General features: G+C 46.6%; 1 non-coding gene and 1 pseudogene across 1 annotated transcript; both read right to left on the reverse strand.

The window, feature by feature from the left end:
• Positions 1-229: 229 nt before the first annotated feature.
• On the reverse strand, positions 230-301 carry TRNAV-CAC. Its single transcript has one exon. It is a non-coding gene; the product is annotated as a tRNA-Val (tRNA).
• Positions 302-14460: 14159 nt separating this feature from the next.
• Positions 14461-26058, reverse strand: part of LOC116669234 — a 22180-nt pseudogene continuing 10582 nt past the window's right edge.

A 26058-nucleotide genomic window follows, 5' to 3' on the forward strand; every position in this document is an offset into this window, starting at 1 on the left:
TTACTCAGTTCATCCCTCCTTTGGCTATTGAGAGAGCTCTTTCCATTGGCTCCTGCCTTCCTTTGACAGAATTCCATCTTGTGGGTTTCTTTTTTTTTATGTGCTTGTTGACCATTTATATTTCTTATCTGAAGAAGGGTCTGTTCAAATCCTTTTCTTTCTTTTTCTAAATTTATTTTTATTTTGTGGAGGAGGTAATTTGATTGATTGATTGATTGATTGATTTTAATGGAGGTACTGGGGGTTGAACCCAGGATCTCATGCATGTGAAGCATGCACTCTACCACTGAGCTGTACCCTCCTCCTCAAGTCCTTTTCAGTATAAAAAAATTGGGTTGTCTTTTGGTTGATGGTTGTAAAAGTTCTTGATGTATTCTGAAGAGCAGACTCTTGTTAGATACGTCATGTGCAAATATTTTCACCCATTCTGTGGGCTGTGTTGTCCCTTTCTGGATAGTACCTTTGATGCACAAAAGGTTTTAAAATTGAGGAAATGTAATCTATCCATTGCTGCATGGATGTTGTAAACTTCTGCCTTTGCCTATCTGTAACTTCCCACTCCAAAGGTAAGAAACCTGGCTTCCACCATACGTCATTCACTGAATTCATTGCTTGCTCCACTCCAGGTTACAGATGTAGTAGTTTGTTAGCTACAGCCGCCATGGGGAAGAACTTACAGAGTCTAGTACTTATGTATGGTACAGTATGCCTTTGTTCTAAGGATTTTGTTCTTTTCCATAGATAATTATGTCAAGTGCCTTTTGCCCCACCGCCAACAATGAGTTTTTTTCCATACATTTCTTCTCTTTTACACTTTTTAAATCAGTTATATTCTTTGTCACATTCTCTGTTCCATCCTGTGACACTCTCATATCATAAAAAAAACTACATTTGAATATATTATGATTTACTTGTTGGGTTGTAAAAAAATGTGTTTAGGCTAATGCATAGTGGCAAGTATCCACCACTGAAGTCTCATATGGATTATTTCAACCCCCCCCACCCCATAACCTGTGTACCACCTCTGTTCTGCCTGTTCCCAAATGTCATATAAATGGAGTCATACAGTGTGTAGCCTCTGCAGACTGAGTTCTTTCACTTAGCAATATACATATAATGCTCATCTGTGTTTTTTGCATAGAGTGATAGTTTATTTCTTCCTGTTTCTAAACAGTATTTCATTGCGTGTGTATGGGAGGAAAAATAAATTTCCCCCTACTCTTCTAAGTTCTTAATTGTGGGCTCCCCCCTCCCCGTCATAGTAAAAGACATATATAATCATGCAGACAAATGCAAATACATATAATAGCTTTCCTTCCAAAATTTCAGCCTTGAGTTAGTAAAACTGAGTAATACAAAATCATCTGTTTATATAAAGTAGTAGGCTCTGAACTGTGTTTCTAGCAGATGGAACAAGAAAGACTACTTGCTTAGTGAGAGTTAAATGTTTGTACTGATATGTGTGGAGAAGACTTTTAAGATTTAGATTTGACCTGATATGTCAATATTTATGGAGGCTGTTAGACTAAAATCTGGACAAAGGAATTTTTGAAAATAACATGTGGTCATCTTGGTGTTTTTTAAAGCCAATCTGAGTGGATGAAATATCCAGTTTGTGTACAATTGGCCTTTTCCTTTCCAGTCTCAGTGATGATTTTAGTGGACTAAGTTACTTTCAGTGGCTGAGCATGCAAAGGAAGAAAGCATTGCAATTTTGAGGGGGTGGCAGGCATAACTGCACTTATCAGGTGGAGAAATAAGTGACTCATATTTTATGACAGGAGGCAGGAAACACAATTAAAAGCCAAGGCACACTCCAGTTAGAGTTACTTTCTTGAATGTTCACATTTGAAGACTGGGTTCTCAAGACCTGGAGGACACAGCTGTTTGGCAGAAGGGCCTGAGGAAGGGTGTAAGCATTTTAAAGAAGAAATTCTGGGGCGTATTATTTCTTATTGTCAGAGGTGCAAGGCAGTTGCTATTTTAGTTTTTTCTTCTTTCTTGAGTGTAGGACAGTTCTTTCTCCAGGGCCCTGACAGGAGACGGAAGTGGAGATGTTGGTACTGGTAAGAAGGGCAGGCGGGCTTTGAATTACTCCTAGAGCCACGTTTCTGTTTCTCTATAAACGAGGTTAGCAAAGCAAGGATGATGGTTTTTAATTCTTCAGAGAATTGCACACCCTCCTCATTGATAACCTCAAGAGGCCGACCTGCCCATCCAACGTCACCATCTTGAATCTGCTTCTTTCTATCAAGGAGGAGATTGCCAGCTAAGATGCCAATCAAAAGATTCCTGTGTCCAGAGTTAGAGCTGTGTGCCTTTGGGATGTTCTCAGAGATCCTTCCACAGAGGCTCGGTGTGCTCTCTCCCCCCACCAGAGTGCACAGTTCCCTTTCAGCCAGGTTGATCTTAGCAGAGAAGGCCTCACAATAGCTTCTCTCAGGCCCTGGATATCAGCCCCCAAGTGGGCCAAGTTCTAAAAATGAGCATGAGGTCCTGGCAAAGGGTCTGGCCATTTGCAGTCTTGGTGAGGATTTTCTCCAGGGGATCGTCTGGAAGATTACGTGAGGACAGTATACACATGGGTGGGAGGGTTGATGGTGTAAATGGATTTTAATTTTTACTCTAAATCTGATTTTGTTAAGGAAGTGTTCTGATTCTCCTTTTTGTTTCTATTTGATCATCGAAGAGGCTTCAATAGGATCTTTCTTTTATGGTGAGAACCTGTAAAAAATCCTTGCAAATATTGTTCTATTAGGTTTTGGACCAGGAAAACCAGTAAATTCTGGCGGTATTGAACCCCTTTTTTCCTCCCAGGGGTTTTCCAAAGGTATGTATATTCCAAATATAACTCAAAACCAATGAGCCTTTTTATGGCTTAACCATGGACAAAAAGATGTTACTAAAGAAGGTGAGAAAAGAGAGTTCCCTGTCATCCAGAGTCCCTCCCAAAGAGCCCACAGAAGTGAAGAGAAGAACAAGAGAAAAGGATTACTTCTGAGCACACAGGACCCACCAGAAAAGTAACTACCATGTTAAATGGTGAAAGGCTTTTTTTTTTTTTTTTTTTTTTAAATCAACCTAACTTAATAGGGCAAAGGGAGAGGAGAGAATTGACTTCTATGAAAGATTTCTTTCTGGAAAGACAGATGGGTTCTTTGGAAAACAATGGAATATAAGAATCTTTGTGATAATGTTCATCAGTACACAGATGAGTGACCTTTGCATTTCTTCAGGGTCCTAAGATGCCCTGGAGAAGGGATTTATGGTCGGTTTACTCTTGGTCTCTCTCCTGGGAATAGAAGCCACCCTGATGAGGGAATTAAGAAATTCTGAGAAATTGTGGTCATTTCTCAGAAGCTTCTGCCTTTATTCAGATAAGGGAAGCTCCAAGAAGGCTTTTTTCCTGCATCTGTTGAATCTCAGGTGTCTTCAGCTGAAAGTGTCTTTATACCAACCGTGGGGTTCCACCTGGCTTTCCATTTCTTGAGCTTTGTTCTTCTTTTTCAAGATTCCCTGATCTATTCTGAGCCCCTTGCCTTTTCCACATGAATTTTAGACCGTTCGTCCATTTCTGCAAAACACTACCTGGGACTTGGGTAGGGACTCTTTGAATCCTTAGGTCTCTTTGTGGACTATTGCCATCTTAATAAGCCTCAAGCCTTCTGCTCCATGAATATGGGGTTATTTTCTGTGAATGTAGATCTTTCTTAACTTCTCCCAACAAAATCTCTCAACTGTTGTAGTCTTCAGTGTCCAAGTCTGGTACTTCTTCCTCCCCTCTATTGGATGCTGATTCAGAATGTACACAACCTCCTGGAGAACCTCTGCTGCCACGGGGCTGACTTGGAACTGAGTCCTGAGAAGGTTTTGTTCTTTACTGATTCTTAGCTCCTTTAGAATTCATTCTCTTACTCTCATAAATGATTATTGTCCTTGCAACAAGTCTTTTAAAAATAAGAATAATGCACTTTAATTACTCCACAGATGAGTAATGAATGGGTCGCATTCACATAGGATTTTAATCCTTTTAGAATCAGTAGTATAATGCAGACACATTATAAAAAATGGAAATATTGCCTAAAGTAGAAGATAAGACATTTACAAATCCCACCTGCAGAGGTGACCATCATGAATGGTTTGGTGCACATCTCTCAGTCTCTGTCTCTCTCATTGTCTCTTTCTATCTCTGTCTCTCACACACTCAGATTCATTTACATCCATGTTGATTTCACACATATGCGGTCATACAGATGGGACCCTGGATGCAGACGGAGGGTCCACATGCTTCCACCTGACGTCAGGTAGAGACCCTGCACCCACTTCTCCAGCTGCACAGCATTCATTCATCCACATGAATCAGAACTGATGGATCCCATCCCTTGTCCATGAATATTAGTGTTGCTCCCAATTCCTACTCTTTCAACGAGTGCTGTGATGAACATATTTGGAAAGAAGTCTTTGAAAAGTTGTGCAAGAACTATGGTGGGATCAACTCTAAGGATCAGCACTGCTGGGAAAAGGATGCACCGGTGGAACTTTGATGCGTCCTGCACCCTGTTCTCCCAGAGAGGAGTGTCTGTTTGCTCTTCCCTCCAGGGGATCTTCTGGGGCCTCTGCCTCCTCATGTTGTCACCAGGGCTGGTTGTCACCAGATTAAAGACCCGCCAGTGTGATGGTGACCAGTGCTGTCTCTGTAGTTTGTACACCTGCATGTATCCTCACCTAAGAGGTAGAGCATCTCTAACACACACTGGCCACTTGCATTGCCTCTGGTTGGAATTGCATGTGTTTGTTCTGTTTCTGTTTAGAACACTGGGTTTCGAGAGGTTTTTGGACCACAGGGATGTGAAACCTTTCTCTGACCTTGGGTTATGAGGAACGCTTTTTCCAGGTTGTGGTTTGTCTTTCCAGCTGTCTTTCTGGGCTTTTGCTTGTTTTTTGATTTGTTTGGTTTTGTTTTGCCACAGGAAGAGCTACGCATCTCCCTTCTGTCTTCTGGCTGTGGTGTCACGGCAGAACAGCAGTGTCTACCCCGAGGTTACGCACACAGCTACTACAAGGGCCTTGTTTTGTACGTCTCATCTTTAATCCACCTGGATTTCCCTTTCAAATAACAAAAATGCTATTTCAAGTAAAAACAAAAAAATTCACCAGCCCCCACTTAAAATATGTGGGCAGACACAAAAAGCCACCTTTTGTATGGTTTCATTGATAGGGAACGTCCAGGAGAGGTAAAGACAGAGAGAGAGAAAGAGGACTCGGGGTTGTCAGGGGCTGGGGGAGGGAGGAAGGAGACTGTATGCTCTGGATACAGGGTTTTACTTTGAGGAGAGAAATAGTCTGAAACTAGACAGTAGTGGTGGTTGCACAGCATTGTGAATGCACGTAATGCTCCTGAATTGCACAATTTAAAAGGGAAAGGGTCTAAATTATATTACTGCAAGCTTAAAACAGAAAAATAGATGATACCATAAATGATGTGAAAGAAACAAAGGAAATTAGAGAAAAACCAAACGAAAACGATGCCAGGGGAAAGGAAAAAGTTCGGGTCAGGGAGTGGATTGATGGTGGGAATTAGGAGAAGATGGTGTTGGTGGGTGCAGAGGTGGCTCAGCCTCAGGGGGTGGTGATGCCTGAATTGGCTCTTAGTTACCTTGAGGTGCAGGGGCAGGTGAAGGAGGAGCTGCAGGAGCAGGCTCATGGTCTCCTTGCAGGGCTGATGGAATATGATCTGGCTCTGGGTCTCCCTGCAGGGCTGGTGGAATATGTCCCGGCTCTGGGTTGCCTGCAGGAGCAGATGTAGCTCCTCCTTGCCGGCCTGGTGTTTCCTCCTCTCGCTCTGGGTCTCCTGCTGGGTTGGAGTCTTCCTTTTTTTGGTCTCTGGTGTCTTCCCTTGCCCCTAACTCCTGTGGATATATATCTGCTGGAAGTGGAGACAGCTTTAAGTCTTGTGGAAGTACTCATGCTGTGAGAGAGGAACAATTTACCCACATGCCTCCTTTCCATGTGCTTTTTCCAGGACAGAAATATTCCCAGAGCTTTCCAGACAAGTCCCACTCAAGAACTGCCAACAGGATGTGTTCTGTGACTGCATTCCACCAGACAGGTGGTTTGAGGCCTGTCTTTGCTCTGCTCCCAACAGCAGCCTCAGGGGACTCCTCCCTGTGTGGCCCAGCCCTCGCCCCTCCCTCACCTACACACTTGCACCCATCCCTGCCCTTCTCACCTTTGGGCTCTGCCACAGTGTGCTCCTGGTCCTCCAGCTGACACACAGGGAGGTTGGCTTGGTGCTCCAGGTCAGAGCTGGGTGTGCTGAGCTGCCCATTAGCCCCAGGCAGGACCCTGGGGAGTGGCCTGGGTAGTGTCTGGGCAGGAGGCCTGCCCTGTTCATCTCTGAGCCATGATTCTGGGGACCTCTCCATGTCCAAACTCACCCAGAGCCTGTGCTGGCCCTCGGCAGTGTGGCACACCAGCCCCTCACTCGGGGAGGTGCAGTGGGTGTCCCCGTCCACCAGCTCCTCTCTGATCTGTGGTGTGGGGCTCTGCAATGACAGTGACCAGTAGCCAGCCCGGCCCAGAGGTCTCAGAGCCCTGCCCGGCCAGCTTCACTGCTGCTTCTGCCCACTCGACCCTCTGCTGCCAGATCAGGCTCAGACCTCGATCTGCTCAGATAGTCGCCCACGAGGGAAGGAACACACCCAGAGGGCTTGGGCTCCACCTCGGATAGCAGGGCACTGCCCCCACTCTCCACATCACAGCCCACCAGCCTTGACCCAGGTTGTGGACATGACTGACCTCTGACCCTTCTTCAGCCTGGTCTTGCTTGAGGCAGGACCCCCACCCCCAACATGACCACCCCACCTTCACCATCCAGGAAGGGAACACAGGGCTACCCGGGCGGGCTCTGAGTAGTGGCCCAGTCTGGGCAGTCCTGCCCTGGGCCTCCCTGTGTTACCTTTGGGTCCCTCTGGCGTCTGGGGTGAGACCTGACCCAGTGTTGGCAGCATTGGTAAAGGCCCTCGCTGTGCGCTTTCCTGAGGCCACGGCCTTGGGATATTGGGACACAACAGAACATGTTTGTTTGAGTGTCTCAACCAAGTGAGCTGGGTAGGGTTGTCTCTAAAGAGTGGGTGCCTGGTTACCTAGGTTCCAAGTTCTGTTAGCCTCTATTGCCACGGAAGTGAGGTCACTTCCTGGGGTCCCCTTACCCAAGCTTCCTCCTTACACCAAGCTCCCCAAGGGCCCCTCTGGGCTGCCGACTGCTCACCTCCCACCCCATACCATGTCCACGCACAGTGACACCAAGCCAGCCCACCCCACAGCCCTGGGGAGGCCTGGGTGCAGCCAGGGCCCCAGCTCTGAGGACACAGCTGGGTTCAGACCTGGCTCCCCCTCCTCAGAAGTGCTGTGACCCTGGGCAAGCCACATGCTTCTCGGGTCTCCCCAGTCCCCCATCTGCACGATGGGGGTCCTTCTGGTCTCTGCTTCCTAGGGAAGCCATCAGGTCTGTAGACTATAAACACCTGCGGCCCCTGTAGCACCCGTGGGCTGGCATCACAGGGAGCTCACACACAGACTCAGCAAAGGAAGGATTCCACAGAGGGCTGGTGGAGTGCAGAGCACACCCCACACAGGCCTGGGTCTGCTCTGGGGTCTGGAGAAAGTCACCCTCCTTGCTGCCTGCTTCCCAGTCCCCCCGTGGGCGGGTTGAAATGAAATACAATTCAGACAGTGTCCGCTCTGGCGTACACCTTCCAGGTCCTCCTGTTATGTTCAGACTCAGGTGCCAGTGTCTCATCTCAGCCCGTGTGGTGGGCTGCCCCACCATGGCTCCCTGCGTTCTTGCCTCCTGGTCACTCGGCCTCGTGTGATCCCCACACCCATGCCTCCAGGGTGGATGGACCTTGTGACTGGGTTCCGACATGTAGACTGACTTGTGAAAGGTGTGTGACTTCCACCCATTCCCAGCTCCCGTGTTCGTTCTCTCTGTCTCTCAGTGCGTATTTCTCTCTCTGTCTTGTCTCTCCCTCTCTCTCCCTCTGCCTGTGTTTCTGTCTGTCTGTCTCTTTCTTGTATGTATATGTGTGTGTATATATATGTATATATGTATGTGTATTGTTAGGGCCCAGGGCAGGTCCCTTCTAAAGATGCCTTAATGACATACTAACTGTTTTGAATTAATGTTACTTACGAATGACCCATGCAAGAGGGACACTGTCCACCTCCTCTCTGTCTCTCTGGAAGCAGGAAATAAATCTCCCCTATGACAGGTGCACCCCCTGGGGGCTGGGGGCTGAGGGCTGAGGGCTGCGGGCTGCAGACATGCTGGCTCCTGCAAATCAGTTCATGCCGGGAACCTTCCATTGTGACTGCTGAGGAGCCAGTTAGCTTTGTGCTGACCAAAGCCAACTCCCCTCTCTGCCTGTTTCTGAGGAAAGGCCTGAGTCTGAGCTCCTACAGATTCTTAAGATTTCATGGCACGTGGACTGACCCGCACCCTCCCCTCCTGCCAGACCCCTTGTACAGACACTTCTATTTGGAGAGTTCTTTCACCTTATCCAGAAAATAAACAACACCCAGCCCCATACCCAACAAGCAAGCAAACAGATACCTGGCTGGTGTCCTTCTACCTCATCCACTTCGGAGAGCCACTCTCTTAGAAATCACTTAAGGTCAAGGACTTCCTGCTTCTCCCTTCTCTGGCCCAATGCCACCCTGGGATGAGCCCCATCTTAGCTGGCAGATCGGCACCACTCAGGTGAGCTGAAGACAACCCCCCAAAGTGGGCCAGCGAGAGCACCGTACGTTCAGTCACCTGCACACCAAATCGGCCATGAACATGGTGGTCCAGAGACCAGGGATGTGCATGTGCCTCCAACGAAGTCATTGCTCAGGAGACCCCAGCATCTATCACCAGCTTCTCCGTGTTCTTCTGACTTTCGCTCTTCCTCTTTTCAGCTGGTATCTTGCCAGATCGTTCATGGAGAAAGTGGATCTCATCTGGCAAGAGCATAATCATCTTCCCAACACCCCCTCTAGTGGTGGGCAAGGCTGGACAAGTGGCTGTCTGGTTGGACCAGGTGCCTGGGAGGGGACTGGACGTGAAGCCCTCCAGAGGCCATCGCATGGTAAAAACATCTCTTTCTTCCCTGTGTGTGTTGTGAATCTTGATACGAGTGAAAAGTCAGTCTCTGTTCTGTGTGGTCTTGTCTGTCCTAATGCTCTTGGAAATCCTTGCCACAACTGTGGGCGCGGGTTGAGCACTTAAAGGCCAATATGGTGCTCACCACTTAAGACTCCCATGGGAGCAGAAGTCAGTCACAGACCAGGGTAGATGAGCACTGGGCCCCCTGCCGCCCAGAAGCAAATGTCCATGTAAGCAGGCACACTGAGAAACACTCATGGCCCCCGCCCCTGCAACGTTCCCACCTCTAGGGCACATCTTTTGTGTGGATCTGTCTCACCCAAACTTGCCATCCTGGGCCAGGGTGCACGTCTCTGTCAGGTAGGTCTCCCCTCCTATCCTCCATCACAGCTCCCTAGGGGTCCCTCCTCTGAGACACGAATATGACAGATTTCAGGACCATCACTGTGCCTGGCCAGGGAAAGAAGAGGACCCCCAAGTCATCCAAAGTCCTTGGGTCCTTGTAGCTGAGAGTACAGAGAACTGGACACATGCCAAGTGGGCATTTGGCCTCCCTGCCCTACCACCTGTAATGGAGAGGGGCAAGCCCTTTGTGAACAAGCCTCCTTGACTGTCAGAGAGGCTCTCAGGCAATGTATCTGGTTGGAGAACCCCTACTCCCACTCCCCTTCATCCTGTCTCCAGGGATTGCTGAGAGCACCCACCTGGACCAGCAGCTCCTACAGCCCCAGAGTCAGTCTGGGAACATCTAGGCCCTGACTTAAGAGGGGCAGCACTTTGGGTGTTTGACCATTTGAGTCTGGAGGTGGAAGCAAAGGAAGAGAGATGGCAGGACCAACTGCCATGTTCTGGGTTTAGCGATTCAGGGTCACTGATGCCCAGGGACGATGGTGCCCCCACTCCCCCCGAAGGGGCCCTGCAACATCGTTGAGTGTCCCAGGATTCAGAGACCACACCCACAGTGGAGAGGGGCTCAGAGCCATCAGTGTGCACACTGCATGCAGCAGGACCACTGGAAGGGGGTGCCCCACAGTTGTGGGAGGAAGCTAAGTGGACTGCTGTGTCTTGGCCATCCTTGCTGGTCACACACATGGAAGAAGAGGACTGGAAGAGCCCAGGGGCTCCTCAGCACCCTGGAAATTACCCCCAAGGAGCCTCGGCTGACCCTGACCTTAGGGGGTGAGAAGGTTGACCACCACCTCCTGGGTCTTGAACACCCGACGGCAGAATGTCCAACGGTAAGTGTAAGATACAGGGAGTGGAAGGGAAGCCCCAGGAGTGCAGTTTTCTGGAGCCCCTTGAGTACGTGAATCTGAGAGGACACAACTGAGCCGGTACCACCCTGCAGAGGAACTAACACTAGCCTCAGTCCCTCCCTCCCTCATGTCCCACGGGTGTGATGTGATGGTAAGGGAGAGGCTACCGTGCAGTGTTTGTGTCCCAGCTGGGGATCCCTTCTCTGCTCTCTTTGATGGAGCAGCCACAGTGCCAGCCCCCTCCTGAGGTGTGCAATTCTGGGGTTTTGGGCTGTGCCATCTGGCCTGCTGAGGTGCAGTGTCAGGGAACCCAGGAACCAGCAGCCTAGCAGGGGTGCCGGGGACTCTCAGGACCTCAGCAAACGTCCCTTTCAGCAGACAGCCCAGCCAAAGTGGGGAAACTGGCGAACTACAGGTGGAAGAGAGTCACCATCTCATTGATGCTTCAGAAAGCCCACGTTGGGACTGGATGTGAGATGCATCATGAGGGCAGGAGTTTTGTCAGGGCCTGATGAAGGAGCCGGGCACAAGATCCAGCTTGGGCCAGGGCTGTAGCTGGGAAGTACTGTGGGGACTGGCCATAGACTCTGGAGGAAGAGCTGACAGTCACCGGGGTACAAGGAAAGTGGGGGACTGGGAGGCCGCACGTGTCTGGGCTTAGCAACCTGGGGTGTAGGGAGCTGCAGGATCACAGTCCTGTGAGGGGCCTGTTAGCCACAAGGTGAGAGGGGGATGTAGTCGATGGAAAGATGTGTCTGGCCTGGGAGAGGGGTCCAGGGAGGAAGAGGAGAGCCCAGGTCAGGGAAGGTGGGTTACAGCAGACTCCATGCAGGGAACTGTGGTCCTGATGGAAGCAGCTCAGAGCTGGAGAGGCGTGGCTGTCAGGTGCTCAGCTTCACTCTCCTGTTCCTTTGTAAAGCCACTGTGTCATAGTTTGAAACACTGCCAGGGGACCCCTGAGCCCACTATTGCCCTGGCTTCATCCAAGGGGCTCAGGTGGAAAACAGAACCACTGCAGGGCCCGCCCACGTCCCCAGGATTGGCAGGATTAGCCCAGCATCACACATGAGTCAGGGAGTTGACTGTACCACTGTTTTTCTGCCCCCCGAGTCCTGGGCTCTGAGAGAAGAATGAAATGTCAGTTGTCACTGTTTCAAATCCAACTCAATCTCAGTCAAGGCTTGTGGAGCCTCAGAAGCCACACAGTGTTTTCCTCTGCCCTCTCACTTGGGCAAGGCATTGCTGTCCCCGCTCTGCCTGTGCAGCCCCAGGTTCCAGCACAGTGTTGGCACCGAGGACACTCAGTAGGCAAGTGTGGATGTACACAGGACTGGGTGGAGGGACCTGCCAGCCACCATGTGCTCCCTTCCTGAGGGCTGGTGGTCCCCTCCTGGAACTAGCTGGACCTTTTGTCCCATCTGAGTGGGCATCAAGGGACAGTCAAGTCAGGCAGGACAGCCCTTGACCTCTGACCATCTGGGCAGGCATTCATGGTCCTCCAGCTCAGGCCAGCCTGGTCCTGTCAACCCCTGTTGCCAGTTACTAAGCTGGCTATGCTGCTGGGCAATTCAACAGCTCCTTGGGCAGTGTAGAGAGCACCTTGGGATGTTTCAATTCTCTACATCCATGGGGTTGACAAAAGGGCCTTCTGCCTCGCAACCTCTTAGCTTGCTAAGAGGGATAATAAACCAGGTGGCACCCTGACCTGGGGTCCTTGGCGGCGCCACACCCCATCGCCTTTCCCTCCCCCTAGCAGAAACACTGGGCCTGAGGCCTGTAAGTGCTCTGCCCCACCAGGCCTTACCACAGGATCAGCCTTGCATAGCCCTCCTTTCCCACGGGAAAAGCACACAGGAGAGGGAAGTGGGGAGTCCTGCTTGTCAGCACGAGAGACAGGGAACAGGGACAGCGACCAAAGTGCCTCGAGAGGCCTGGGACCGTAGAACCTAGAATCCCCTGCCTGGCCTGGGACTACAGTATGCAGAAGCCTCGATGTGCCCCCATCCTGGGGTTAGAGTGCCCAGAAGCCTCAATGTGGCTTGGAACTACAGTACCCACGATCCTTGGTGTGTCCCATCCTGGGACTACAGCACCCAGAACCCTTGGCGTTTCCGCTCATCCGGGGACTACAGAGCCCAGAATTCTTGGCTTTCCCGCCCACCCTTGCACTACAGTACCCAGAATCTTCAGTGTTTCTGCTTCTCTGGGGACTACAGTGCCCAGAATCCGCGCGTGCCCCCTCCCCTAAGCATGGGGCTGCAGTGCTCAGAGGTATCAGTTTGTTACCCGCTCCTCACTGCCACCCATCCGCGGACTACAGTACCCAGGACCCTCAGCATCTCTGCCAATCCCAGGACTACAGTACCCAGAATCGTCAGTGTTTCCGCTCATCCAGGGACTACAGCACCCAGAATCCTCCGCGCGGCCCAGGAACGCTATACCAGGGACCACACTAACCCAATATGGCTCATTGGCAGCGGAGGCTTTTACAAGCCTGTAGTTTGTTACCTGGTTGGTGGCCACTCTGGCGTCACCCTTTCCTGCTTTCGTTTTCTTCCCGGGAAGGTGGGCGACGAGGACCCGAGTGCGGGCCTGCAGTGACCTGGGCAAACTGGGCGCCATGGGCCTGTCCCCAGTTTTCGCAGGGCGGACTGAGGTCCGGGGACTCCCCCAGTTGCCGGCTAGACTGCATCTCTGTGTGCTCCTGTGGGGCCCCGAGTCCTTTCCGCTGGCATCCAGGTTCTTATGTCAGTGATGGTCACCTGGCGCCAGAGGCATCGGCGCCTATACCCCAGGTTTCTGCCCAGCCCAATCTTTGAACCTCTGTGACTTTCCTGCCAGCCCCAGGGCTTGAGAACCATTCCACCTGGTGGGAAGGCCTTTCTAGCCTGGCACCCTCTTGCTTCTCCCTCCAGTTTGTTACTCAGTTGGTTGAGCCAGGGCCAGGACCCCCTTGCATCGGCCAGGGAAGTTCTTTGTCTGATCAGGTTCACGCAGCCAATAATGAGACAGATGCTGAGACAGGAACAGCACAAGCTTTATTCAACGGCCAAAGACTGGCAAAGTGGTAACCTAGCTCGCAAATCAGCTTCTCAACCCAATTCAGTTGGAGACACCAAATATATAGGAAGGTCAAAGTGAAGGGGAAGGGTGGCGGGGGTGGGTGGGTGGGGTCTGGTCAGGGTGGAGTAGGTGGAGATTTGAAAGAGTGGGAGGAATATTCATGACTTAACAAGGATGTGGTTGGACCCACACTGATGCAACTCCTTTTCAATCCTTGTATGGGAGTTTTGGGTTGTCGTCATAGCAATTGTCAACTGTCATGGTCCTGTTGGGTATGGCACTTAGCATACTAATATATTACAATGAGCCGGTAATAAGGCTCAAGGTTGACTGGAAGTCAAATCCTCTGCAGTCTTGGGCCTAGTTGGTCAGTCTTTGTGTTTTTCTCTATGCAGCTTCCTCCTGAAACTTAGATAAGAGTAATTGGGTTCCACTCAAGGGAGCGGCGGGGAGTGAACGTGGGGCAACAGAGTCTGATATTTCAAAGTTTTGATGTATCTTGTGTCTTTTCCGTTGTATGAAAAGTTCTGAAGTGTGTAATTGTGAAAAAATTCAGAATTGCTTGTGTTTTTTAAATGCAAGTTGACAGTCTACAGTCTTTAGGAATATTCACTAGCTACTTAGGACTCCTTATTTGATATGAGTTGGTCTTTTTAGTGAGATTTTTGTCTGACTGCATTCTGTAATGTCCTCTGAGGCGCCACTTTGATATTTCTGCTGTCTTAACAAACGATTTTCCATTCACATATATTTTCCTGACCATACCCTGTATTTTATCTTTGTTTAGAATCCTTCCCCCCCCCCCCCCCAGGGAGAGGTAATAAAGGTTATTTTGGGAGATACTGTTAAACAAAATTAAAGTTGTGTGCATTAGCAACATAACTCAACATCCTTGACTTGGTATAAGAGTAACACATGTTCTTTCTTTCCTGTGTTCTGTTAAGTCACCACAAGCTAAATAGCTTTGTGAAACTGATATGCTGAAATTTAGCTTTACTGTTTTTGCTTATGCTCTGATGCCAAACCAAGCTGTTCATAAGTTTCTTCGATCTCTGAGTCCATCTCATCATCAGTATCGTCCAAGTGTGGATCACCAGCCTCTGAAAAATCTGTTCCATTTTCTTCATAATCTGGAAAAAAGTCATCTCTTTCAAGTAGTTCTCAATACTTCTCCCGACAAGCTGGATGAACTGCAGGGAAAGGAGAGCCACCAGATGCGCAGAACATCGCTTCACGCATAGCATAGTCTCACTTTCAGGTGCCGCTTCTCTGTTGAGGTGCATGGGCTCTGCCCGTTACCTGACCAGCGTTCTACAAGTTTCATGAGCGTCTGATTTACATCTCTGCATCCATTTGCATCTAGGATGACATTTTCAATTCTCCGAATAATTTCTTGCATACCAGTCTTTCCTTTATCCTTCCAGCATCTTCCAAACTGACCCTGTCAACTTCAGTAACTGTACTGCACAATTTAAATTGTTTTCTGGAGGGTTAGATAAAAGGGCATCCAGCACCTCCCGAAGAAGACCTGCTCTCATAACCTGGTCCATTTGTTTCCTTGATCGCCAGGTTAAGATAAAATTCTTCCAGGAACAGTACAAATACATGGAATCGTTTTCAAGTCACTTCATTCTTTTTGCAGCTTGTTCCTTAACTTAATGTTAATTCTGGCATCTTTAAAGTAGCAATTGGTCAGAACTGCTACTCTCTGGAAGTTGACAATTGCTAGCTCCCACGTAAGGGGATTTGAGATAGACATGGCCTGTTGATACATAACTTCCCCGTGTTCTTGCAAAACATCATATATTTTAACACAGCCATTCACTGTCTCTGCAAACCGTTCAGTTTCACTTTCCAAACCTATGAAGTGGTTTGTAAGATGATTCAAAAAGTCCTGAACATATTCATATAGAGTGGGACAATCCTCACAACCATCCCAGTAGGACTCTGTATAATTAGAGGAACAAATTGGAGGGTAAAATTCGGGGTGTTCACAGACAGCTTTGATGTGAATAAGGGGCCACAACCACCCGGGGCTTACCAGTGCTGACCCTGAGCTCTGCAGTGGGGTGTCACCTGTGAACTCGGCTTGTTCCCAGGAGGGTTCCCCTACAGGGTGGTTCTCGGAGAGAAGTGCCTATAGTCCATTTCTAAATTTTTAGCATGTTATGTTATCTGGAGAGACGGAATCCCCCAAATCATGAAGTCCTGGCCCCTTTTTGTTTAATAGTCCTTCTTTTAGTTCTCTCTCTCCTTTTTGCCATTTAGTGGAAGCAGCAAGGAAGAAGCAGCAAGGAGACACTCAGTATTTTCTGGAAATCTTAGCTAGTTCACCCAATGCTTGGGCTCATTTTGAACTTTCCACATTACTCTCAGAACAGTGTTACTAAACTTTCTGACACGACATAACAAAGATCCTCTTTCCTCTAGTTTGTAGTCAGATTTTTTTTGATACTATCCTTTAAGTCTTCAACAACAGCCTCCTCAAAATATGGACTTCTATTAATAGTATGTTCACACCACGTCAAGCTTTCACTAACACTTCTGAAATCCTTTTCATTCTCCCACTGCCTGTTATCAAAGCCACTCCCACATTTTAGGTTTTGGTTATAACAGCCCACTGCTATAGGTACCAAAATTTGTAGGAATTATGTAATGCTGCGTAGCAAATTACCGTGCAGTTTATGAACTTAGCAAACGTATATGTTCTCCCACAGTTTCTGTGGGTTCAGTATCCTGGAGGGGGTTAGCTGGGTGGTTCTGACTCACGACCTCTCATGAGGTTGCAGCCAGGTCATCATCATCATTATCATCTGGTGCCAGAGGATCTGCCTCTAAGGTGAGTGTTACTCCTCTGCCTGGTACATTATTGCTGGTGAAGGGAGTTCCTCCTGGTTCCCTGCATGTGTTTGCTTGAGTGTGCTCACAGTGTGTGCTCCAGACATCCCCCAGAGTCTGTGAACCGAGAGAGACAGCAAGGAGGAATATCCTATGCCTTAGACCTGTTCTCCAAAGTTCCAAACATCACAAGCTTTTTAATATTTATTTTACTTTTAGTTTTTAACACCTTTACTGTGGTATGTTTCCTGTACAGTAAACCATACATATTTCAAATGTACAATCTGATGAATTTTGATGGCTGTATACACCCATGAAACCACCACTACAGTCAAGATAGCTAACATTTCCATCACTCCCCAAGAAGTGAAAATTTTGAACTCCTGATTTATCCCTTCCCACCCCGTTTACCCCCCGGTAACCATAAGTTTGTTCTCTATGTCTGTGAGTCTGTTTCTGTTTTGTCATTAAGTTCATTTGTGTCCCCCCCCCCCTTTCTTCCCCCAGATTCCACATATAAGTGATATCATATAGCATTTTCCTTTCTATTTCTGGCTATGTCATGTGACTTTTTGTTTGTTAGATGCAAAACTCCAAATTCAGCCCACACTCAAGGGTAGAGGAATTAGGCTCTCCCTCTTGAAGAAATGATGAAGGACTTTGTGGGCCTATTTAAACCATCACAGCAGGACCATTTTATATCTCTTCCCTCAAGGGTCACAGTCCTTTCTACCTGATGTGTAGTTTCTGAAAACATGTGCTTCATATGTTTGGCCATTTTTCTAGTTGCGCACTGATTTGGACCTTACATGCAGATTTTCTTCTCTCTGGCTTCAATTTCCTCACCTTTAAAGCGGAAATTTTTGGCTTAAAAGAAGAGACAGCAACAGAAAGATCTCATTTTGCTCTCTGCTTCCATTCCTGAAGCATTCACTTGTTTCCTTAGTTACCTTTGAGTCGCCTTAGATTTGGGAAGAGAATGTTAAGTAGCAACAGTAGTCTACTTTAGCATATAAACTGTCTGCCCCTTTATTGTACAAATTATCTAACATTTGGCCCTGGCTGCCTATTGCCCAACACAGGCCCAGGCATTACAGGGACCAATAAAAGTGTGAGCGACTCTGGGGCATATGTTCAGAGGGGACTCGGTCTCTCTCCTGAGTGTAGAAGACACTCTGATGAGGTAATTGGTAGCTGTGGTCATTCCTCAGAAGTTTCTGCTTTTATTCAGACAAGGGGAGCTCCAAGAAAAGCTTTCTCCTGCATCTGTTGAATCTCAGGTGTCTTCAGCTGAAAGTGTCTTTATACCAACCACGGGGTTCTGCCTGGCTTTCCGTACCTCCAACTTTGTTCTTCTTTGTCAGGATTCCTTGATCTGTTCTGAGCCCCTGGCCTTTTCCACATGAATTTTAGGATTGGTTGTCAATTTCTGCAAGCCACCACCTGGGATTTTGGGAGGGAGAGCTGAAATTCACCAGGGCACAAGGAAAGTGGGGGATTGGGAAGCCCCAGGTGTCTTGGCTCAGCAACCAGGGAAGGCAGGGCTGCCTCCTGGGATTTGGGGAGTGGCAGGATCACAGTCCTGTGAGGGGCCTGTCAGCCTCAAGGCGAGAGGGGGGTACAATGGTTGGACAGATGCATCTGGCCTGGGAGAGGGGTCCAGGGAGGAAGGGGAGAGCCCAGGTGGGGGCAGGTGGGTTATAGCAGACTCCATGCAGGGGACTGTGGTCCTGATGGAAGCAGCTCAGAGCTGGAGAGGAGTGGCTGTCAGGTGCTCAGCTTCACTCTCCTGTTCCTTTGTAAAGCCACTGTGTCAGAGTTTGAAACACTGCCAGGGGATCCCTGAGTCCAGTTCTGCCCTGGCTTCATCCAAGGGGCTCAGGTGGAAAACAGAACCACTGCAGGGCCCGCCAATGTCCCCACAGGGAATGAACCCCATCAGGGCACTGGGCTCACAGACTTTAGGAGACCCCTGCTGTCAGGACTGGTCTTCTTCCTTCCTCTGACATGCTGGTCAGAGATCCAGTTACCCCATCCTGGCTCCACCCTCCAGGGCCTGGATTCTGGGACCAGCTGGGTAGCAGTGCAAGACCCTCAGGCTCCTTTATCTGCCTCAGGGTGAGAATGTCTGAAAAGCTGCATTGGCTGATTTCAAAGGTCTGGGTGTTTCCAGCAGGTATGGGGGGAAGGAAGGGGTGTGAGTTTCCTACATCTGCAGGACCTTCCCAGGGTAAAGAGCTGTGCCTTCCCCTGGCCAGTCCACTCCCCACGCCATCCACCTAGGAAACTCAGATCCAGGAGTATGAGGGCCAAGGCTCTCCCCTTGCTCATCTGTGACTTCCCATTCCCACAGCGAGGAGCCTGGTTCCCACCATCTGCCCTTTATCAACTCATCTCTCTTTTCCAGGTTCCATTCACAGTGGCTTCAGAATTGTTAGCCACTACACCCTGGAAAGAACTTTATAATACAAAGCCCACAGGTTAACAGTGGTCCATTCTGCCTTTGCAGAACGATTCTGTGCATTTCCAAAGTTAACTTAGGTCGGCACCTCTTGCCCACCACCGACTGTGAGTTTTTACACCCATTTCTAATACAGTTAAATTCTGTCACATTGTGTGTTCCATCCTGCGATGCTGCTACACCCTAAACCGCTAAATTTGAATAGATTATGATTGACCTTTGGGCTGTACAAATGTATGGGCTTAGACACAATCATAGTGACACCAACCTAAAGTTTCACATGGAATACTTCAAACCCCCCCCACCACCCCATGATCTGCTTATGTATGTAGTTTTGCCTTTTCCATAATTGTCCTAAATAGGGTCCTACTGTGAGCAGTCTCCTCAGACTGGATTCTTTCACTTAGTAATATACAAGTAAGATTTACCCGTGTCTTTTCGTGGGTTGACGGTTTAATTTCTATTGCTGAGGAGTATTCCACTGCGTGTGTGTGGGAGGAAAACCAGTTCTCCCTCTCCCCTTCTAGGCTTTTAGTTAACACCGCCCCCCCACCCCCTAGTAAGACAGATTACAGGGAGAAAAAGAAGCAAGTTTAATAACGTGTATACCTCCTGTATACAGGGGAGACACCCAGGAACACTGACTCACTCCCTGAAATGGCCAGAGGCATCACCTTAAGTATTACCTTCAGCTAAAATCAAAAGCGAGGCCTCCGGGAGGGAGGAAGTCATTTATGGCAGGTTGTCATGAAAGTTCAGCAAACAAGGGTGTAAGGTTTAAAGTTTGTGTCCGTTCACTTCATTCCGTATGGCTTCCAGTTAATTGTTTCTGAAGTATTTGGAGAAGTTATGGGCATTTGGCTCTATTTCAGTTTGAATTTCCAGTGTAAAGGATTGAGCAGAGCCGCGGTCAGGGCGGGGCCTCGGCTGGCTGTGAGGGTGGCTGGGCCCGCGCTTCCCCATTGGCTGGCCGGGCCCGGAGCCCGCCTCCCCCAGCTGTGGCGGGAACTCACGTGCGTTCTGCCTGAGGATCTGGCGTCCTGCGCAGCTGCCTGGGGCTGCATCTCCTCTGGACCTGCCGGGGCTTTGGGACAACAGGGGGTTTTGTCCCCGCTGACAGGAGCCCCGTCTCCTCAGGATCCAACAGGAGGTGCTGCACTGAGGGAAGGTGAGGAGGAAGGAAAAGTGAGGGAAAGTGAGGAGAAGCTTCCCGTGAGGGGCTGACTGCTGAGGGGAGTCCCTCCTCAGAGGCCCCGGGAGAGGAAGGGCTGGATGTGGGAAGCTGTGGGCTTTTAGTCAGGTTTTGTGTGTGGTGCAGACAGTGTGCCATGTCCTTCTTTGGCGTGCGGTGTCCAGTTTTCCCAGCACCATTCATCGAGGGGACTGTCCTTTCCCCGGTGCAGGTTCCTGGCTCCTTTCTTGTGAATTAACTGACCACATCCCTGTAGGTTTGTTTGCAGACTCTCTCTGGTCCATGTCCCTATGGTTGTGCCAATTCCACACCTTTTTGGTGACTGTGCTTTTGTAATGCCGTGTGAAGTCAGGGAAGGAGATGCCTCCAGCCTGTTTCCCTTTTGTAGAATCTCTTTGGCTGTTTAGGGTCCTTTGTGTTTCCACATGTATGTTAGGAATGTTTGTTCTGTTTCTGTGAAAAATACCACTGAAGTTTATTTATTTATTTTTTTATTGAAGTATAGTCAATTCACGATGTTCTGTTATTTTCTGGTGTAGGGCATGATTTGACAAGGCTTGCTTTGAGTTTGAGCACTGCCATGGGTAGAATGGACATTTTAACAACATTAATTCTTTCTGTCCACGAGCACAGGATATCCTTCCATTTATTTGTGTCTGTTCAGTTTCTTTCCTCAGTGTCTTAGAATTTTCAGTGTGCAGGTCTTTCACACCCTTGGTTAAATTTATTCCTAGGTATTTTTTTGGATGCAATTGTAAATGGGATTTTAAAAAATGCCTCTTTCTGATGTTTCATTATTAATGTATAGAAAGGCAACTGATTTTTGTGTATTAATTTTGTACCTTGTAGCTTTACTGAAATGATTTATTAGTTCTAACAGGTTTTTGATGGTTTGATGTGGAAAACTAGAAATCAGAAATCACCCTGTTTGGACTCCATCCAGGTCCCCCACAGCACCTAAGAAACAGCGGCTCCTAATCTTCCCACAGTGCCTCTAAATTACATGTGGATGCCTGCAAGGGCGATGAGCATCAGCACTTTGGGTGAACTGGGTCGCGTTAAGGGTGGGCCTCTATGAGGAAATCTGATGTCTTCTCTGCTTTTTTGGTGTGGTGTTGACATGGTTGTTTTCAAAAGTAACAGTTTTTAATAAAGTTTCTTATAAAGTTCTTTATAAAATACTTTAAATAGCATTTCGCAGTACTCACATTTGCCACTTCACATAAATACTCCTGTGGGTTTTATCTAACACTGGGATACTCCCCCAGGGAACCAGCACATAAACCCCAAATGAAGAAATTTTATGGTTCACCTTGTAATCCCATCCACAGGCCCACTTCAGCCTTCCCCTTTGCCCCAACTTACGGAAATCCCTTTTTCCATTCTGTGCCAGTTTTCTTTTTCTGAAACTGTTACTGAGAGTTTTCCTCTTTTTCAAAATCTTAATGGATTTAAAGCACACAAGATGAGTACGATCCGGGTGGCCTCTTCTGTGTGTCTCCTTTCACTTAGAATGTTTTCAATCTGTATCCAGTTTGAATCATTAGTGATTCATTCACATTTTTCATTGTCATTAAAAATACAGAAGGTAACATTTATCACTTAAACCATTTAACTATGCTTAACTAGATTCACATTGTTGTACAGATGCCTCACCGTCCATCTCCAGAACTTCCTCATTTTCCCCAGGTGAAGGAAGCCCTGTGTCCAGTGAACACTGACTCTCCTCAGCCCCTGGCAGTGACACTCTTTCTGTCTCTGTATCTGACTTCTCTGGATGCCTTGTACAAGGGGAATCCTATAATATTTGTCCTTCTGTGTCTGGCTTATTTCACTTAGCATATTGACTTCAAGATTTATCCACGTTGCAGCATGTGTCATAATTTCCTTAGTTTTTAAGGCTGTGCAGTATCCCACTGTGTATACACCACATGTAGTTTATGCATTCATCTGCTGATGGACAGGTGAGTTATTTCCACCTTTTGCTGTTGTGATTAGTGCTGCCATGGGTATGGGTGTACCCATTTCTATTCCAGTTCCTGCTTTCAAATATTTTGAACATATATCCTGAAGTGGCATTGATGGATCACACGTCAACCCCATGTGTAAGTTTTTGAGGAACTCCTGTATGGTTCTCCACCATGGCTGCACCATTTTAGTCCTTCATATGGCAGAATAATATGGCAGTTTATGGATGCACCCTGTTTGTTTATCTGTTTAGCCTTTGATGGACATTTCAATTGTTCTACCTTTGGGGCCATTGCGCATAGTGCTGCTGTGAATATTTGTGTGCCTTTTTTTGTTTGAACACCTATTTTTAATGTTTTGGGGTCTATATCTAGGAGTGTAGTTGTTGAACCATAAGGTAACTGTATTTTTATCTTTTTGAGGGAATGACCAACTGGAAACATGGGCTGTACCATTTTCCAATTTTCCAAGTAATGTTTAAAAGTTTCAATTTCTGTACATTTTTGCCAATATTTGTTTTTAGTTTTCTGGATTGTAGGGCTTCTAGTGTGCTTGAAACGGCATGGCATTATGGTATTCACTTACATTTCCATCACAACTGATTTTAAACATGTTTTCATGTGCTTGTTGACTATTTGTCTTGTCTGGAGATGGGTCTATTTAAAAACTATTTAATTTTATGTATTTATTGGTTTTTCTTGTTTTTCACTTTTATCAGGTAGATTATTACTGTTTGACTGCACATATAATTATATTGCATGTAAATACGTATATACAATATACTGTACTTTTTTTTTTTAAGTTTACATATAGAGATGGGTGTATTTAAGTCCTTTTACCATGTTAAAAATTGGGTTTGTTTTGTCTTTTTATGAATTGTGAAAGTTCTTGATATATTCTTGATAAATTTTTTTTCAAGTATATAATGTGCAAATATTTTCTTTGATTTTGTGTGCTGTCTTTTCAGTTTCTGGATAACATCTTTGATGTACAAATATCTTTAATTTTGAGGAAAGGCAATTTATTATTTTCTTTCCTTGCTTGTGTTTGCTATCAGATCTAAAAAAATTGCTAACTTCAAGGTCATGATGACTTATCCCCATTGTTTCTTTGAGAGTTTATGCAGCTTCCCTCCCTATCTGTGAGGTATTGGTTCCAGGACACCCTGTGGATACTAAATATCTGTCGGTGCTCAAGCCCATTATATAAAGTGGTGTAGTATTGGCAAATAATCTAAGCACAGCTTCCTGTATACTTAAAATAATCTCTAGATTATTATACCAAATAATACAATGTAAGTGGTATGTAAATAATTATGAAGAAAATATAGCGTTATTTAAATAGTTTCTGGCATGCCACAAATTCAAGTTTTTCTTTATGGAAATTTCTCAAATTATTATTATTTTTTTTATCTGAAGGAGACTGATTCTGCAAATGTGGAATCAGCAGATGAGGGCTGATTGTCACTTTACCACTTTAAATTTAGGCTTTTTATGTATCTTGAGTTAAATTTGCATGCGGTATGAAGCAGGGATCCAATTTCATTTCTCTTAGAAATGAAAAAATTTCACTGGATAGACAATTGCCTGGCACCACTTGTTGAAAACACAATTCCCCCCCCCCCCAATTTAATGTTGCCCACTGTGGGCATAAAAAAAAAAAAAATCAGTGGATGTGTCTTTTCACATTAGAGTTTTGCTCTGGATACATGCCCAGCAGTGGGATCTTGGACTTTTCTTGCTTCTGACCTAAGCAGGAGAAGGTCACTATGTGGAACCTACACTTCAGGAGAGGGGGCTTTAGTTCCACCTCCTTGATGGATGTCATGGATTATTAGGAATTCTTCTGCATAGGAGTTCTCCATTCAATCCCATCTATTAAACAACAACAACAACAACAACAACAACAACAACAACAACAACAAACAACAACAACAAGAAAACCCAACAACCTATGTCATCATTTAACTTCACCATTGTGGACACCTGAATAGTTATTTTAGTCTTTTGGTTATAATCCAGCACTACAGGCTTGGTTGCTCAGTTTATTCCTGCTTTGGCTACTGAGAACTCTTTCATTGGCTCCTGTTTCCTTTGAGGTCGTTCCATATTTTGGTTTTTTTCTGCCCTGGTACTTCCTTACTTTCTGATACAAGATTGAAGATGATCCTGGCTCATATATTGACTGTCTCAGTCCTAGTATAAGCCATTTCTTCAAAGAGTCCTGATTCCTTTAATTAAAGAATGGTATTAAGAACTTACATATGGGAGGAAAATGTTCTCAGCTGACAATGCAAGGAAATGTGTGCATATGTTCCCACCTCAGTGTATTGTTGTTGCTCAGGGACCACCATCCCCTACCCATCTGCCACATCCACATAGTGTTTTAAATTTAAGTTACTTAGAAGTGGCCAAAGCAAGAGGGACACTCTGACCCCCGCTCTATCTCCGTAAAAGCAGGAAATAAGCCTGTCATGTGAAAGGTTCAGAGGCGCATATAAACATAACTTGTAACTTCTTTAATTTACCAGCCCAAGCCCAAACTCTGTTTAGATTGAGTACCCAAAAGTTACACTCTTTGGGCTGTCAATTCCTAACAAATTTATAGTTTTCTAGATGTATAAAATCTGCCTGTTTTCACTACCTCTTACTTCTCATTTCTATGAGAGTTTTGTGTGTAGGAATTAAAATGTCTTTTTCTTCTGCTGCTCTGTCTTGTGTTAGTTTTGTTATTCGTCCAGCCACAAGAAGTCAAGAGGGAGAGAGAGTGAAATTTCCCCCTTCCCAATAGTGTACACTCCTAATTGTAAAGATTTCTATGTGGAAATGTCTGTATTCATATTAAGCAGAAGACGGGCTTATACTGATGCCTCCAACTTGATCCATTATCTTATGGACAGGGTACATCTCCTCCCCCGCTTATCTGTAACTCCCAGTCAGACAGTAGAATCCTGGTTCCCACCATCTTCAGTCCATTCAATTCATTTCTCATTCTGCTCCAGATGAGTGGTTTCAGCGTTCTTAGCTCCTACCCCTGTGTGGGATGGATCTTACAGATCCCACTGTTTACGTGCAGTACATTTTCCCTGTAGTCTACACGTTCCATTCATTCCTGCAGTTACTGAGGCTGGCACCTTCTGCTCCACTGCAGCAGCGGGTGTTTTCATTCATTTCTAATACAGATCCTTTGTTACATCCTGTATTCCATCCTGTGACACTACCGCTTACTTAATCACGTAATTGACTTATTTCTGTAAAAAATGAAAATGTCCCTCACAAAAGTGACAACCTCTACTCAGTTTTCTGAGAGTCTTTAAAAAAAAATTACTCAGATTGTAGTAGTCACTAGGCTCCAGACCTATTTGGGGGGTGGCACATTCTGCTCCCCATGACATGAATGTGCACTACTTCACTTAGGAGTTCATCTACAGACGGGCATACTGACCACTTGAGCTTCGAAGCCATTATGAATAGACCTCCTGTACATTACTTGATGTTTTTGTTTGAACAGTTTTTCAAAGCAGATGTCTAAAGTCAAGAGCTGTCTCTTGGGGGGACTCTAAGTTGAGAATGCTTAGCTTTGGGAGAAACTGCCAAACTGTCTTCCAAAGTTGGCCATACCTGTTTTCCACTAGGATCTTGTAATATATTTTTGATGTTATTTACTATCTGTATACCTTCTTAGCTTGATTTTGTTTATATCTTTACACCGTTTTAGTGAGTTGTTTGCCCCATTTAGTGGAGTTGTTGTTTTAGATTATTGGGATAATCTGAGTACAAATCCTTTATCAGATACACATTTGGCAAATACTTTCTCTAGGTGGTGGTCTCTCTTTTGCCTTTATGAGTAAGACCTTTCACAGAGTAGAAGTTTATAGTTCTATAAAGTCCACATTATTAATTTTGTGTGATTTGTTCACAGGCATTTGGTGTTGTGAGTTAAAACTCATCACCACCAGGCCCAAGGTCTTACAGATTTTCTCCCTTTTCCTTTTAAGACTCTTATAGTTTGCCATTGTAAATTTGTCTATGGGCAATCATTGGAGGTGAATTTGCTATCAGTTGTAGTTTGTGTCTATGTTCTCTTCATTCTATATGTTTTTTTAAATTAATTGCTCCTTAACCAGTTTTTG

The sequence above is a fragment of the Camelus ferus genome, chromosome 16 (genome assembly GCF_009834535.1).
Source record: "Camelus ferus isolate YT-003-E chromosome 16, BCGSAC_Cfer_1.0, whole genome shotgun sequence".
In the NCBI taxonomy this organism is placed as follows: Eukaryota; Metazoa; Chordata; class Mammalia; order Artiodactyla; family Camelidae; genus Camelus; species Camelus ferus.